This window comes from Aegilops tauschii, chromosome 4, assembly GCF_002575655.3.
Source record: "Aegilops tauschii subsp. strangulata cultivar AL8/78 chromosome 4, Aet v6.0, whole genome shotgun sequence".
NCBI classification, from domain to species: Eukaryota; Viridiplantae; Streptophyta; class Magnoliopsida; order Poales; family Poaceae; genus Aegilops; species Aegilops tauschii.
This window is the reverse complement of record NC_053038.3, coordinates 521,821,982-521,834,448: the sequence shown is the minus strand read 5'-3', so window position 1 is coordinate 521,834,448 and position 12,467 is coordinate 521,821,982. Positions and strand designations below refer to the sequence as shown.

At 45.6% G+C, this 12,467-nt stretch overlaps 1 long non-coding RNA gene across 2 annotated transcripts; it reads left to right on the top strand.

Annotated features, from left to right (window-relative positions):
• The first annotated feature begins 3,347 nt into the window (after positions 1-3,347).
• LOC109742962 (uncharacterized) lies at positions 3,348-5,300 on the top strand. 2 transcript variants are annotated; one of them, XR_012182736.1, is made up of 3 exons: positions 3,468-4,440; positions 4,518-4,572; positions 4,723-5,300. It is a non-coding gene; the product is annotated as an uncharacterized lncRNA (long non-coding RNA). The 2 variants fall into 2 exon arrangements; XR_012182735.1 differs by having other exon boundaries at positions 3,348-4,440; positions 4,518-5,300.
• Positions 5,301-12,467: the final 7,167 nt, after the last annotated feature.

The following is a 12,467-nucleotide window of genomic DNA, read 5'->3' as shown; positions in this document are numbered from 1 at the left end:
CGGCTGCCTGACGCTCGCGGGGGAGCCGCTCCGCCTCCTGCTGCGCAGTGCGAAGGGCCACCCTGGCCACTGCCGAAGGCGCTGGCGGCAGCCTTGTCCCTGCTGGCGTGGGGGAGCAATCACTAAGCGACCACACCTCGCCGATCTTAGCCATCAAGGCGGTGGCGGCGCCTGGCGGCCGTCTCGGCAGAGGTGGTGACGGAGCGGTCGTACCTCGTCATTGTGGACCCATTCTGACGCATCGTCCGTCTTGGCGAACGCAGAGCGGCGACCGTCATTGCGGCGGCCGTACCTCGCCTGTTGCCGCGCTGCGCGCTCGGCCTCGGATACCACAGCCTGGGAGTCAGAGGCACCGTCGAAACCAACGTCTCCGAGGTAGTGGAGGATGCGGCCACGCGCCTTGGCGATCGCGGGTGGCAGCTCCTCCTTCGCCTGCCGGCGGTAGCATCGTGGTGGCGACAAGGGCCCGTTGGTCCACGCATAGCGGCTGTGCGGCGGGGGCGACACTGGCTCGTCCATCATGCGGCGGAGGCACTGGGGGGATGCCGGCTCCTGCTTCACGCGGCCACCGACATGGAGACGCCGACTCGTCTTTCACTTGCCGGAGTGGGGATGCCGGTTCCCGCTTAACGCAGACCCGCGACGGGGATGGTGGCTCCTCCTTCATGCGCGCCAGCGCCGGTGGAGGCGGACCCATCTGAAGAATGAATCAGAGCCGCCTCCGAGAGGAGACGGGGCCGCTGCTGCGGCAGGTCCTCCTTGTCGTCTGATGAGCCGGCCGACGTGGATGCGGATGGTCCAGGTGAGCGAGGGCGGCAACGCAATGATCCTCCTTACGATGAACTTCCACCATTGCCGCCTGCCGGCGCAGAGAACCTTGACTTCGGCATCGCCGCTGGGCTCGGAGAGGACGAAGGGCTCGACGAGGGGGAGGAGGACAGTGTGATGCTCGGGATGGTGCGGTTCTGGACGGCGCCGGAGTGCTGCTTAAATAGCCGCGGCCAGGACAAGCGGAGGGGCGGTCAGCCCACTTTGCGCAGCGGCTGGAGTTGGTTTCTCGGGACACGGCGTCTACATTGAAGAGGCGGCGATGCTAGAGAGGTCGCGTCCGTCTGTGCTGCCTTCCTGCCCGGTAAAATCGCGACATCAATGCCAGCCGCTGCGTGGGATGGAAAGTGCGTGAAGGGCAGGTGGATGGTTTGGATGGGCCAGGGCGGTTAGAAGAGGGCTTGGGAGTGATACGGACTCCCGCAAAGCCCCCCCCCCCCCCCCCCCCCCCCCACTCTGTCTCCGGTTTGCGGTAGAAATCGTGTCAGGACCGCTTGTGAACCAACACAGACCGGCGTTGAATGACTTTTGCTGTCTGGATAACACGGTTCGGACGCATGCGTGAGGTTTACGGGTCGGCATAGGAGATGCCCTAAGAAGGGCATAAACGGTTATGTTAATCTGTCCGTCCGAACTCAAGTCTTAAACTTGATACGAGTCCTCACATTTTTTTCTCAATTTATTTTAGGCGTTTTGATGTTTTTCTTTTGGCCGTGCTCATCGTCGGTTGACCAATCCAGACTGGGATCGCTGCACGAGTAAGAATAAAGTTGCAGATGTTTCTATGAAAATTGATGTATGAATAAAGTAAAAGATGTTTCTAATTAAATAGAGCAGCGTCCATAAAAAGCAAGCATCAAGATAGCTAGGGTTTGTGAGAGACAAATGCATGACTAGGGATTTATTCGGTCTCCTTGCCCCCGACTTCCAAGTCGTTGCTCGGAGGTGAGGGCACCTCAGATGTCAGAGTTTGTGGTCTTCGTCGGTGTTTCATAGTGGTGTTTCTAGTAATACATTTTCTGTCCCTACCGTAGCGGTGCCATAGAACCAAATGGGTTTGTGGCCTTGCGGATCTGTTTACTTAAATCTGATGAATTTATATTATTCTGTCGTATTTTTTTTATTGGTTTGATTCTTTATGGAGTAAGACCTTATCTTTACCTAATAATAAATCAAATTGGGTTTTTTTCGTCCGTCATGGCATTTTTCAGAAAAGTTTCTCTATTTCAGAGAATTCAACCCGCAGTCCTGTTTTAAGTTAAAACGAACAGTTATTTTCGTATTTTACACAAAAGTCCCTGTCTTTTCTTGGAATTAACCCGTCGTCCGGATTTAAGTCACACCCAAACCGTTATTTTACATTTTTTGAAACTCCCCCTGATGTTTTAGGTAATTCATCCATGGATCATATTTAAATCACACAAATACTTTTTAAAATCATCCATATCTTTTAAACCGTAACTCCGATTTGAACATGTTATATATGAAATTTGATTAGGAAGATATGTAGAATATGAATATGAGATTATTTTTACCTATTAAGTATTTTTAAATATTTTTTTGTGAATATATTTGAGTCAAACCAAATGATTTTCTAAATTATCTGTATCTTTTAAACCGTAACTTCGATTTTAACATATTATATACTCCCTCCGTTCCTAAATATAGGGTGTATAGTTTTTGGCACGGAAATTAAAGAATGCACATGGAGGGAAAATTTCACAAGTTTTGGGCGAGATTGCACCTGAATAATTGACATGAGAAAATAGAGGAGCTTGACCTATATAAGGAAATGTAATCAAATTCCTTCAAAAATTATTCAAACGAGTGGTGAAACACAATACACCTTATATTTTGGACTTTTCCTCAAGAATCTATACACCTTATATCAAGGAAGCGAGGGAGTATGAAATTTAATTAGAAAAATGTGTGGAATCTAAATATGATGTTAATTTTACCTGTTAAATATTTTTAAAATATTGTTATGGAAGCAAACTTATAATTTATAGCGCAAGATCCGTTTTTTTCATACCGGCGGCGATCTGGATTGCAAATAAACACCCCACTATAACCATATAGAGAAAAGAAAACATCGATAACTACACATGCATACCTCTGAAAAATGTCGCAGGGGAAAACAACAGATTTCTCATCGCGAGAATGAGAGAAAGCGAGCGAGAGAGAGAGAGAGAGAGGGGGAGAGGGAGGAGAGAGGGAGAGAGACGCCTTAGGATTAACCATATTCAACACACGTTTTTTGTTGTTTTGTGTGAACACCGAGAGCAACACGAATATGATGCCTCACAAAAATAAAAGAGATGGACCTATTGTGGTTTTGAGTGATGATTGTTGAGTTAAGAGCGTGTGTTATGTTTTCTCTCCCGTTGCAATGCACGTGCTCTTTTGCTAGTTCTACAAATCAAAATATCTTTGATTCTCTATTTCTAGTCAAGTTTAATTTTTATGGTTTTTAGAATTTTCTTGTAGTCTTGAATCGGTTAAATGGGGGAGACGACACGTGGTATTAATTGGGGATATGGCTGTGTACCCTGCTTGCACTACTGGAATCACCCACTTTGCTGAGTTCCTAAGGAACTCGAAGAATTAGGCAGTGTGTTTGCCAAGTTCCGCCTTCGGGAAATATCATAGGTTCTTCCAGCATCAGCTGCGTGCAGTGGCGTACCCAGAGGGTGTGCCAGGTGTGCCATGGCATACCCAGATTTTTAGAAAACATATTTTCACCATGTAAAAATTAGCAGATTTTTAAGGCCCATACAAGCTAATTGAAATAAACCTCAATTTTTTTAAATTGTGCACACCTTCTGTTTTCTTTCTAGGTCCGCCACTGGCTGCGTGGTAATATTTTCTGAGTACAAAGCTCGGCAAAATGTTCCAGGATATTCTTTGCCGAATTCCAGCACTCAGCAAAAGGTCAGCCACAAATATATGTTTGCTTGCATAAAGAAATAACAACATTCAAATATCAACAACACCACAATCACCATATCGTGAATCTTTAAGATGGTTTAGGTCTTCGTTATAAAATGTCTTCAAGCTGCTATCTTGACAATCCACGACATGAAAGTGGTACATGGAGCGAACGCCCTCTGACCCCCGCGTCGATCCGCTCGGGCGACTCGGGGGGAACTTCGCTAGTCGCCGGCGGCCCCCTCTCCTACGCCTCCTCTCCTCCGCCGCTGCCGCTGGCCTTGCCGCGGTGGTGGCGGCCCCTGCCTCCGAAGGTGGCTCCGGGAGATCCCACGGCGGACGCGTGGTGGCCGGGTGGCCGGGGTCGTCTTGGCAGCGAGCTCTGCCGAGCTCGAAGCCGAGGGACGCGGGGCGCGCGTGGGGAGCATTGTGGCATCGAGGTGTCACGAGGCCTGCTCGCTGGCGCCTGGGGGTGGCGCGCGCACGCGTTTCCCTCTGCTGCGGATCTGGCAGGCGCGCGGGATCTGGGCCAGCGGGCGACTGTGGGCGTCGGGGGCTTCAGTCCCTTGCGTCGGTGTGGTGGTCGCGCCGACTGCGGCCGCACGGGCGGCATGGGGCGTGGGGCCAGACCGCTGGCTTGCCACTTCCTCTCTTCCCGGCCAGATCCAGGTCGGGGGCGGCAAGGTTCCTCCTCTGCTCTCGCCCTCTGACGGATCTTTTGCACCCTCTGTTGCTGCCTTGCTCAGTTCCACCTCCTGCAGATTCGGCGGTCTGGTGGTTCGACTGGCGGGCGCTCGGTCTCTGTCGCCACTCAAGGTTGTTTCCCCCGTGCGGTGGTGGATCTGGTCTCAGTAGTGCCGCAGCTCAGCAGAAGGGTGGCAGCGACGCACTGTTGTGTCGGATCCCTCCTTGGAGGTGCCATCGTACGATGCCTTGGTTCCTCGCTCACTTTGTTTTGTTCTCCAGGTGAAAGCCTTAGATCCAGCTCCTGGATCGGACAACGGTGGTGTCCTCGACGTCGTCACCACCTTGGTGGCGCTTGTCTTCGGAGACGCTGTTCAATGCTGCTTGCCTGAGGGTTGTTGTGGTGCTTGGCTGGTTTGAGGTTGGTGGTCGGTGGTGGTGGTGCGGCCAGTCTGGGGTCGACGGTGGTGTGTGTCGTGGTCGAGTGCTCTCTTGTTGCTTCTTTGCTAGGCGGTGCCCTGCAGCTACGCCAGTGGCACACAGTTGTCGTGGCGTCGTCTCGGCCTCGTGCAACCTTTCGAATGTACCCTCAACACAGGTGGTGTCGTGGCGTTGTGCAGTCTCGGTTGTGTGGAGCCTTTCGATTGCGTCGACGGTGCAGTGTCGTGGTTTGGTCTTGGCTGGCCGATGCCGTTCGCCTCCTCCTATGGTGCCCTGTACCCCATGTATGTGTGTTGTGGCGTGTGTGTTTTTGCTTTTCTCTTTTGCTCTGTGCCCCCTTTAATTCCGGTTCACTTGAACCTATCCTGCGACAGGCTACAAAGTTTTATAGGCAAATGAATACAATTCTGATGGGGAAATCCCCCCCCCCCCCCCCCCCCCCACCCGCTTGAAAATTCAAAAAAAAAATTATGACATTTAACTTTGACAAAAATTTGTTTGACAAAAATCTATGACAAAATTATTTCGCCATATAAGTGCACCACATCCATCATGAAACGTTGTTCGTCGTAGAAGACCGTATGGATTTTGGTCATGTCATTATTTATACAAATATCCATAGATCTTCATTTGGGATGAAAAATCGTTTATTCATGATGAAAGTGATTCGTCGCTGAAAATCGTTTTTCTTTGTAGTACTACGGGGTACCATCAGCGGCAAGTGACTCCGGGACGGCGACAACAATGTCGATGGTCACCACAAAGGTGCATGCGTGTAACATCCTGTTGTGGGGGTCAGGCCCAGCGCACGAGGGAGAACATTCACCTCACTTGCTCTAGTGCAGGTACGCACAATTTTTTTATAATTAAGTTAGTTTTTATTTTGAAAATATTTTTGAAATTTACAAATAAACATATTAAAAATCATTTTACTAAAAAGGTCTGATCTGTATCTAGAAATTTGCTTAATCAACTTACAAAACCTGACTGTGCATTTTAAATAAAATTACCACAAAATTGAAAAATATGTTCATATAAATCAACAAAATGTTCACACTTTCAAAAACTTGTTGACAACCTATTTTATACAATTCACTAAATTGTGTTTGCGCAATTTTTTAAAAAGTTTATGACATATAAAAGTAATATTTGTACCACACTATTTTCATGTGACTACAAAAATGTTCAAACATGCATTCAAGAAAATTGTTCAACGTGTTTATAGAAGAATAATTCAATGTGTTGGTGCTGTATCATTTAGCTGAATGGATTTGCAATTAAAGCGGGGTAGAAGCCTATTATTGAGAGGTAGAATAGTGAGAGTTTGCCAGAAAATACCCCTCAGAACCTAGGGTTAGATGAACCTAATATGAGAAAAAAAAACAGCAATCCAGAACAAATTAGATAACATCAAAAGTTTTTTTAAACAAACTTGACCACCGGCGTATTTGTATAAAAATTTTGCCAAAGAAAAACACCCAGCAGAAATCTTGACGAACAAACAGAATTTTACATGACAAAAGATTGAATAGTTACTCTAATATAGTGCTGATTTTTATATTTTTCACCAACAATACCATGAAGGTTATTTCTTCGCAGAAAGTTGACACAACTGCAAAGCTTGATCAAGTTTGTCGTAAAAAACTTTCATGATTTTTCAACCTTTTTTGCAATTACCATTTCTTTTAAAAGGTGCACCTACCACCAGGTTCCAAACGTTCCCCTCCGAGTTTGGCCTCAGTATATTCACTGAAGAAACATTGACTGGTCAACAGAACTGGCTCAGGTTTATCGTAGAAGTTCTTTTGTAAAAAAATGACAACGGAGAACTATTCTTGTCTATTATTTTATTGAGAACCTCACATTAATAGGGGAATATACATTGAGAATATCAGAAAACTGATATATGCTCAACAGTAAGTCCCAATCTTTACAGTAATTATGTTGACACATTCTCACATTTTATCCTCAGATTAACATTTTTCATTTACATAGTCATCATTTCCTCTATCCACATTTAACATTTTTCAAATCCTTGATTAGCATTTTTCAAATACATGTTTAACATTTTTTAAATACATGATCAAATTTTTCGTACACATTGTATTTTTACACATGAGAAGTATTTTATCTATACACATTTAGCATTTTTCAAATGCTTGGTTAATATTTTTAATAATTTTATGCATAGTCTTCTTTGTAATATATTTATGTAGAACAATTGGAAGTATGCAAAAAATTAAAAAATAAAGCTAAAAACTAAAACAAAAACCTGAAAAAGAATGAGGCGCTCGCGTCCCTCGCGCCTGGGCCAACCCATCTTGCGCTTTCCTTTGCCTCGTTCTGAGCGGTACATAGAGTTTCCGGCTCATATAACTACGTCTGGCTCTAACTGGATTGCGCACGTACGTATTTCCTAGCTAGCGCTAAGTGGGCTACCGGCTCATATAACTTCCATCAGGCGAGGCTTCCCTCGGAAAACCTTATACGCCGCTTACTGTGTCGAAATGTCGACGCAACGCACAGCCGGAACGCCCGCAGCGCTAGAAATAGGCCGTCCCAATTTTCCTTTTTTTTAAAGGTTCACGTTTCGAACAAATTTAGGATATTTCAAAAAAGGTTTGTGCTCTGAAAAAACTTTCAAAATTTCAAAAAATGTTTGCAATTTCAAAATTGTTCACAAACTCAAAAATGTTCACATTTTTAAAAATTTGTTCGGGAATTTCAAAAAATGTTCTAGTTTTTTTAGCCTGGAATGTTTCTGTTCAAAATTTTCACAACTTTTCGAAAATGTTTGGGATTTCAAAAAATGGTTCCATTTTAAAAAAATGTTCGAAAATTGTTCATAAATTCCAAAAAAATTCGCATTTTCATTATTTTTAGGTGTTTCCGAAAATGTATTAGTTTAAAATTTTGTATGAAAATTAAAAAATATTTGTATTTTTCAAATTTTCTTTGGGAGTTTCAAAATATGTTCGTGTTCCCAACTTTGTTCTGTAATTTAAATAATGTTCGTTTTTAAAAAATTGCTCATGATTTTCAAAAAATGTTCCAGTTTTTTTATAATGTTTCAGTTTTTTCTCAAATTTGTGCGCGAATTTGTACAGAGTTCACGTTTTATAGAACACAACGTTTTTTAAAACACCGGCTGGCTTGATTTTGTATAATGGGCGGGCCCATTTCTAGTGACGCAGGGCTTCGCCTATGCGTTGTGTCGACATTTTGACGCAGCGACCGGCGGATAGGAGTTTCCGCTTTATACGTCGAAATGTCAACGCAACGCACAGACGGAACGCCCCGCAGCGCTAGAAATAGACCCGCCCAATATGCCACAGCTAAGCCAGCCGGTGTTGGGAACCTTCTAGAAGATTTCCTAACTGAATTTTTTTCTTTTTTTACTGGGCTTCCTGTTTCTTTTTTTGGTTTTTCATCTTTTTTTTATCTTGTTCCTTTCTTTTCTTTTCTTTTGCTTTCTTTTTTTCCGTATTTTCATTTTATATTTTCCTTTTTTAAAGGTTCATGTTTTGAAATTAGTATATTTCCAAAAAGGTTTGCGCTTTGAAAAAACATTCAAAATTTCATAAAATGTTTGTGATTTAAGAAATTGTTCACAAACGCAAAAATGTTAACATTTTTAAACATTTGTTCGGGAATTTTAAAAAATGTTCTAGTTTTTTAGCTCTGAATGTTTTTGTTCAAAATTTTCATAAATTTTCAAAAGATGTTTGGGATTTTGAAAAATGTTTCTGTTTTCAAAAAACTGTTTGAAAATTGAAAAAATGTTCATAAATGTTTCTGTTTCTGTTTTCACGTTTTCATTATTTTTAGGTGTTTCAGAAAATGTTTTAGTTTCAAAATTTGTACGCAAATTCATAAAATGTTCGTGTTTTCAAATTTTCTTTGGGAGTTTCAAAATATGTTCGTGTTTAACGCCTATGTTCGTGTTCAAATTTGTACCCCATTTCGCTCCCCCGCGGCGACCCGGGTGCGAACCCTAGCCGTCGGGCGCCCGCACCTCCCTCTCGCCTCCTTTCTTGCCGCCGCCGGCGAGCGATGCCAGGCAAAGCCCGCGTGGCGTCGGCGGCTGCAGGCCTTTTCTCCCGCTCGCGAGGTGCTGGGTTGTGCGGGGCAGCTCGGCCAAGCGAGGTTTGTGGTGATGTGGCGCGGAGGCGCGTGTCGTCAGTGAGAGGGCTCTCCGCCAGGGGGGTGTTGGTGTGGCCCTGTAAGCGACAGAGCGTGGGCGGGGCGTGGACGGCTGCTGCTGGCATATTCGGGGAGGCGCATGCCCATGGCGCTCGGGCGTCCTTTCCCCGCGTGGATCTGCTGCTCGCTGGGCGCGGGAGGCGTGCGGTTGGTGCTCTAGCGCGGTGGCGGCTGGATCTTGTTGATAGGCGCTAGGAGGTCGCGCTAAAGTGAACGGGGTGCGAGGAGATCTGGCGTCACAGCGGCATGGCGCTCGTCTGTTCGTCCATGGCGGTAAGATGAAGGCGGCTGGCCGCGCGCTCGTCCGACAGCTCGTGCGCACGCGCGCTCTTGCCTTGGTGAGGCTGGATCTGGCAGGCCCTCCCCGGCCGGATCTGGCGCCCTGGTGGTTGGGGGTCTGGAGGCGGCACAGCCAGTGAAGTAGCCGGCTTCGCCGCGGGCCTCAAGCCGTGCGAGAGTGAAGATGTGGGAGATAAATGGCACCCTGCTTGGTGTTGCATCCTCCTGATGGTGGTTCGGAAAGCTTGGCGCTGCTGCAGGTGGGAGGACGAGATGGTGGTGGCTGGGGGAGAGGAATGAAGTCGTTGCGGTCGTTGCATCCTTCGTCTGGAGATGAATGGCCCGTAGGCGTTGCATCCTCGAGGAGACGAATGGCGTCCTGCTTGGTTGCATCCTTCCGATGGGAGAAGAATGGTGCCGCTGCGGGGTTGCATAATTCCTCCAGTGGGGGACGCAGATGCAAGGTTGGAAGCATGTCGAGCTTGTCGGGGATGTGCGGTTTGCCATGGAGGCAGGGGTAGTGGCTTGGTGTGTAGGCTGATCAGATCCTAGGCTCGAACTGTGTATGTGAGACGGCAGGCGAAAGTCGTACTCCGGTTGTGGCCGGAGTTGTTGGAGGCATCGATCTCGCTGCTCCCACTCTGCCTTTCCTGTCGTGCTTCGGAGGAAACCCTTGATCTAGTTTAGATCGGACAATGGCAGCGCAATCAGGCGTCGCGTTCCCTCTTGGGGGCATCGTCCTGGAGGTGGATCCGATAAGAGGGACCCGTGGCTCGTGTGGATGTGTGTGTTTTTTACTGAAAGGCGTTGTATGTATGGTTTTTTGGTCCGGTTTTCCTCATAAAATGGACCAACCTCCTTCTCATGTTCAATGAATTTAGCAGTAATGCTAACACTCAAAAAAAATATGTTCGTGTTTCCAACTTTATTTTGTAATTTAAAAAATGTTCGCGTTTCAAAAACATTGGTCATGATTTTAAAAAAATGTTCCAGCTTTTTCAAAATGTTTCATTTTTTTCAAATTTGTTCGCGAATTTGTACTGAGTTCGCGTTTTATAGAACACAACGTTTAGAAAAAAAACTTTTGTTCGAAAAGCCAAAATAATTCGGATTTGCACTGCAGGTTAGTTCTTTAAGATTTTGCAATGTAATATGAATGGTAATGACCGCTAGCTCAACTGGGACTTTGGTTTAGCTAATGTGCCTGTTCCCCGCTGTTGGTCGCTACATTCATGGGCCGGTCCAGTCGGCGACCCGCCGGTGCGAAACACCGTCTCTTTGCCGCAGGGAGCGGGATATAAGAGGCCCCGCTTCCCTCTGCCTCCTCCAGTTAGCGAGAAGGTTTCCTCTGGTTTTGGGCTGTTTTCTTTGCTGCTTTTGTTTTCATTGTTTTTATTTGGTTTTGTTGGTTTTTATTTGTTTTCTTTTTTATCTTTCAATTTTTTTATTTATAAATTTTAATGTTTCAAGATTTTTTTAATTTTTTGTGATTTTTTTAAAATCATGAAACAATTTCAATTCATTAAGTTTTGCAAATTTATTAACTCTTTAAAATTTTGAGAACCTTTTTCAAATGTGCAAACCACTTTTCAAATTCACAAACATTTTTTAAAATCATGAATTTTTCCTAATCCATGAACTTTTTCAAAAATGCATGAACTTTTTTCAAATCCATGATTTTTCTTTCAAATGCACGAACATTTTTCATATGTGCAAACATCTTTCAGAGTCATGAACTTTTTCTCACATGCACGAACATTTTTTCAAGATCATGAACATTTTTTAATTCATTTTCTAATAGTCAATGATCAATAGTTAGAGGCCAGTGGTCAACTAGTCAATGGTCAACATTCTACTAGTCAATGGTCAAAGGTCGATACATCTTTTTTTAGGCAAGGTGGATGATCAAACTGTTAACAGAGTTAGAGGGATGTGTTGTTGGGCTGACCCACATGCTGGCTCCCGTGAGGGCTCATTGCTTGCATGGCGCACCAGGCACTAAGGAGGAGCACCCACCATTGGGACATATCGACGTAATGAGGGAGAACACACCGGTGAAGCAAGTCCTTGTTTTGGGGCTGAAATGGTTAGCTAGCCTACGCATTTGGGATGTTCTATCGTCATCAACACTTGGCGCAGCACTAGCCAACGAGTTGTTGGGCGAGGGCCGACACCGGACAACATGCGGACGAGGTTGCACCAACGGTCGGGCCACGAACAACACGGCCTGGTGGCTGCCCGGTTCGGTTCCTCCGAATTCTAACTGAAAACACGACGTCACTGGGATGTAAATGTGTCGAATCCGGCAGCGGTAGTGATGGGCCTAGATGCGTCAATTATGGCGGCGACGGCGGCGATCGGCGACCAAATCGAAGTTGGGCAAAGGAGCAGCAGGTGCTATGGGGTGTCTGTGGTGGTGTGTGGTGGCCAGCGGAGGCAACGACGACCACACCTGAGTGGATGCGGTCGAGCGGGAGAGAGGCAGCTACAGGGGTTGGGAATAATTATTCTAAGAAGTGACATTGATCGAGTAAATATAAGCAATGGCGACACCAGGAATAAGAATTTTTAGGAGGTAAAAGAGAATAAGGGCTCGGCTAGGTCTAATTTAACTTCTATATATATATATATATATATATATATATATATATATAGCCACCTTGCCGCACATACAAACTATAGCCTTCTTAAAATTGTTTCTAACTTCTCGAGGTTGGCAGATGATAAGGGGTCTAGACCCGCAGTGGTTTTCAGAACTGTCACTATGCTCCAAAGCTGATTTATGATGGTTGTTCAATGGTTCACGTAACTTCACCTATGTTGTCTCAACATAGCCGGTCCCGACCCGGATAAAGGAGGAGGGTTGTGATAGGCTTGGCGAGCCAACGCAAAAACTCAGCCAAAGTCGTCAAGTCCGATGACAACGTGGTAATACCATTAGCCACAATGCCACGTTTGTAGGTTTACCTGCTATCTTACAATCCACGACATGAATTATGACAATTATCTTTGACAAAATTTGTCTGAGAAAAATCTATGACAAAATTATTTTGCCATAGAAGTGCACCACATCCATCATGAAACGTTGTTCTTCGTAGAAGACT